Here is a 5,012-nt window from a genome sequence, read left to right as displayed (position 1 = left end):
AGATCGTGGAGATGGCGAGGGTTGAGGCCATGGAGGTGTTTAATGCAAGGATAAGAATTTTACTGTTAAGGCGTTGGGGGAGAGAGAGACAATCAGGCTCAGTGAGGGCGAGAGTGATGGGCGAGCTGGACTCGGGGAGGGCTGGACATGGACAGCAGATTTTGGGATCAGTTGACATTGATGGAAGGTGGAAGTTGGGTGGTCGGCCAGGAGTGAACTTAATGGAGTTAGGAGCCGGCACAGTTCTCATTTTAATGGAGCCGTTAACCAATATAAAATAAACAGGTAAATATCTGCAGTAAAATAACGGAGAGAGAAATGTTAATGGGGTACTTTCAGTGTCCGCCCCCTAATATCACCCACAATAATTTCTGGACTCGTTACTGAAACATGGCCTTCAACTGTCACTGTGTCAGAGGCTGAAGGTCCATGTTTTATCTGGGAATCTGCAGGGACAGAGTGAAAAGGATGTGCCTGAGTCCCTGGAATCAGTGTAAACTGCGGAGAAATAAATAACATTTAATAATGAATTGGCAGGAGTGAACATGATCAGTACAATTACATGAAAACTGTAAATGAAGCTGCTCATTATTGTTGGATCTATACTGTATGACACTTATTCTCCAGAGAGATCTGGTTAACATAATGTCCTGTTCATTCAGATGTTTGAGTTTTATCCACCACGTTATTTTCACCAGTGTCAAAGGTCCTGATGTAATGTGTTTGTTCAAGTAACTATAACTAATAACAATGATCAGGTGTATAACCATGTCAATGGAGACTTATCGACTTTATATATCAGGGCCCATTGGAATGGATCAGCTCAGAGTGCCTGCCGGAGCTGTGCGTTCCACTCCGACAGAAGTCGCTGCTTCACACAGATATGGGAAAACCAGTAATCGTTCAGATAGAAGTCATTTATTATCCTTTACTTGCAGCCGTTGGAGGTTCTGGTTATCTTTCCTGTGAATGATGTAAATCGGTGTTGACTGTGCTGCTCTACATGTATTTTTTCCCCCTGCATGTTTTACACAGCCGCCTGTTCTGTGCCAGTAGTTGAATGATGTAAAGTTCTCAGTCTCTGTTATTTCTGTCGTGTAGTAGCTGCAATATATCTGTAATGATCTTAGCTTCTCCAATCCCTGCTCTCTTACTGAATTATTCTTGCACTGATTGCACTGGAATCAGGAGTTTGGGCTAAAAGCTGGTGCCAGACCATCAGGTGCTGGGAATAGTTTGATGTTGTGGAACTAATCTGGCCTGGAATATTTTTCATAAATGTGTTTCCAGTGATTGAAAATGACACAGCTCGCAGTCTCAGTGTTACAAGGAGGCGGTGCAATGTCCTCCCTCCCCAATAACATGGTTCAGTTTAACTGGGATTTCAATGAATGTATTGGTTTTCCCTGCTATGTAATATCATTTCACTGTGTGTGTATCTGACGACGCGTCAGAGGTCTGGTGACTGACCTGAGCTTGCTGCTGACTCTATCACATCTCCTTCTCTGCTTCAGTTTTGGTGGATTCAGTGAATGTCACTGGACTCCATTGTAAAATGAAATGTTTTGATGTTATGTTGCATCAGTTTGCACTGTATCTATCGGAATGGTGATTATAATTAGCAGCGGTAATATTGGCGTTATGTTAATTGAACAATTGCGCCATCTAATGTTTGCGTTATCATTACAGGGGAAGGGAATTCAATTATTGTCAGGTCTGTCTGGAAGACACATTCGATTCTGTTTATTGCGTGCACTGCGGATCAATTAGGTGAAAAGGTGGAGACTTGTATGATCAGTAGATACATTAAACTATTCCACTGAGGTTTCAGCATTGTTCAAACTGACTCTGAGAACAGGATCGCTTCAAGGGAGTTAATGAACAGAGTCGAGCCGCAGGATGTTAGGGTGGAAGCGGATTGGAAAGGGGGCATTATGAAAGAAAGTAGAGAGAGTGCGGCGAAGTAAAGTGAGGTGCGATAGAGAGAGACAGAGAAGGAAAGCGAGAGGGAGGGGAGAAGGAACGTGAGAAGAGCGAGGCAGCGGTGTGAATCATTCATCGGACTGAACTGCTGAAACTTCGAGTACTATTATGGTGAGGAACTGTGATTTGAAGGTGATGTTAGAATGCTGTCAGATAGTGAGAGTCTGATTTTACACGGGTGTTTTTATCGCTTTCAGATCTTCGGTCTGTTTTGGTGAATGCCTATTTTACTTGTTTAGTGAATGAATAAAGCAAGATAATTGAAAGGTATTTAAAGACGAGAAACAGTCATTTCTTGCTCTGCGCTGCACAGATCCACAAATCAGTTTCCTCCATTCGATGCTGCAACAAAGCTGGAAATTCCAGCCCAGATCCTGTCAAACTGCTGCTTTGGCTCCAGGTCTGATCAGTAATTTATCTCTCTCTGACAGTTAACTTGGTGGAGATTGTGATCCTGTCCCGAGGAAAGTGCATTCTCTCCAAATGCATCACTCTCTACCTGGTGGGAATGGCAGCAGCCGATCTCCTGGTCGTCATCAGTGATCCCATATTTAACTGGATTGCTCCGATATATTTCCCATATTCATTCCTGAACATTACTCCCGAGTGTAGATTTATTGCAGTCTTGAGCTTTGCAACCACGATGATTTCTCTCTGGCTCACAGTCACGTTCACCTTTGATCGATTTGTGGCCATTTGTTGTGAGAATCTGAAAACAAAATATTGCACCGAGGAAACGGCGGCTGTGGTTATCGGGACAGTGAGTGTGCTGGGCTGTTTAGAGTCTGTCCCCTGGTACTTTACAGATGTACCTTACTTCAGAATAGATAATGTTCCTTGGTATTGTATCACTAAACCGAGCTTCGTTACTTCCCCCGCATGGGGATCATTTGAGTTGTTTCACATAATTTTATCCCTTGTGTACCGTTCTTTCTGATTTTGCTGCTCAATGCTCTGACGGTCAGCCGTATTTTAGCGGCCAGCAGAGCCCGCAGGGGACTCCGTGGCCGCAGCGATGGAGAGAATCCCAAGGACCCAGAGATGGAGAATCGAAAGAAATCCATCGTTTTACACTTCAGCATTACCGGCAGTTTTATATTGTTATGGATGGGCCTGGATTTCTATAACATTTATGCGCGAATTGTAGATATTCGATTTTATTACTCCGCCAGTGCCCCTCTTTATATCACAGAACACACAGCAACAATGCTTCAGCTTCTCAGTTCCTGCACCAACACGTGTATTTATGTCCTGACCCAGACTAAATTCAGAGAGGAGCTGAAGAATGCGGTGAAATACCCACTCAATCTAATTGTTAAATTAATTAAACCATAGAAAGATCTGAAGTGTTTCAAGCACTAGAACTAAATCCCATTTCATACTCCATTCTGTATTTCTCCGTTGGGTGGAATGTACATTTGATATTAGCAGCCCGGAGCCCTGAAATGATCTTCAATCTGACTCTGTTATACCTTAATGGTAATCTGACCAATGGAGGCGGGACTCGCTCTGCAGACGACACGTTAATTGTTGCTCAAAATGGCGGCACTAAAGTTTACAGCTGCACCGACAGCAAAAAGGGCAAACCCGCCAATCACAGTCGCCGCTGTGTGCCTGATCAGACCGGGAGCATTCCACATAAATGGAGAGAAAGAAGGGCATGTCTCGATGGAGAGATAGATACTCCACAGATAGAGAAAGGCAACGACAAGAAGAGAGAATTAAATAGAGAGGTGAACATACATGCAGAGGCAGGTGGGAAGTGGGCATGAGAGGTTGTGAGAGCCCAAAACAGAGAAAAATCTAAGAACTGAAGAAAGAGAGACAGAAAGTAAAGCTAGATAAAGATCAATTGAAAGTGATTGCAGAGAGCAGATTGTAAGAAATAACAAATTAAACAAAGCAAAAACAGCAAGATCCCAAAAGACATACGTGAAGAAGCAACGAGTAATTGATGTAGATGTTCAAATGGATAGAGAGAAACAGAGAGGAATCGAAATATACAGAAAGAGAGCAATAGGGAGAAATTAATGAGGTAGAAAGAGGCAGAGAGAGAAACCAGCAAAAGATGAGGTGGAGAAAAATTGAAAGAGAAAAAAAATAGGAACAATTACCCGGAGGAAAACCATGAACAAGAAATAAACTTATGTATATATATAGAAAAACAGAAAAGGTATAAAACAGATTAAGAGAAGGAGAGGGAGCTTGTGAGCAAGAGAAAGTTGAGATAAATTGTGAGACAACTGGAGAAATAAACTGAGCGATGCAGAGGGCAACTTAAAGAGGAATAATACAGGCACCCAGGGGAAATTAAAGAGAGATTTGTTAAACAAATATTTAGTTTCTACCTTCACTGTTGAAGATACAAAGAACACACCGGAATTGTGGGGAACCAAGGGTCTAATGAGAGTGTGGATATTAAAGTAATTTATATTAGTAAAGAATAAGTACTAGAGAAATTAATGGGACTAAAATCCGACAAATCCCCTGGCCCTGATGGCCTTCATCCTAGGGTTTTAGAAGAGTTAGCTGCAGAGATATTGGATGCACTGGTTTTGATCTTCCAGAAACCCGTACATTCTACAAAAGGTCCCCTTGGATTGGAAGGTAGCAAATGTAACCAAACTGTAAAAAGAAAGGACGGGAGAGAAAACTGGGATCTATAGGCCAGTTAGCCTGACATCAATAGTGGGGGAATGATATAATCTATTGTTTAGGACGTGGTAACAGGGCACTCAGAAAATTACAATGTAATTAGTCAGAGACAACTCGGTATTATGAAAGGGAAATCGTGTTTGAAAAACCTATTGGAGTTTTCAGTGTATAACTAGTAGGGAAGATAAGGGGGAACCAGTGTGAGTAGGCTGTCAGCATTTATTGCATGGGGCTTGCATGAGTAAGGAAGTATTGCTGCAATTATGTTGGGTTTTTGTGAGACCACACCAGGAGTACTGTGTACAGTTTTAGCCTCCTTACATAAGGATGTTTAGACTTCCCTTATAAGGGGTGCAAGAAAGGTTCACTAAATT

General features: G+C 42.3%; 1 pseudogene; it reads left to right on the top strand.

The window, feature by feature from the left end:
• Positions 1 to 750: 750 nt before the first annotated feature.
• On the top strand, positions 751 to 3,318 carry LOC147087443 (putative G protein-coupled receptor 139; annotated as a pseudogene).
• Positions 3,319 to 5,012: the final 1,694 nt, after the last annotated feature.

Source organism: Somniosus microcephalus, unplaced genomic scaffold, assembly GCF_052327205.1.
Source record: "Somniosus microcephalus isolate GS21.2 unplaced genomic scaffold, FLI_Smic_1.0 unresolved_chr5, whole genome shotgun sequence".
Lineage (NCBI taxonomy): Eukaryota > Metazoa > Chordata > Chondrichthyes > Squaliformes > Somniosidae > Somniosus > Somniosus microcephalus.
This window is presented reverse-complemented; position numbering and strand designations above follow the sequence as displayed.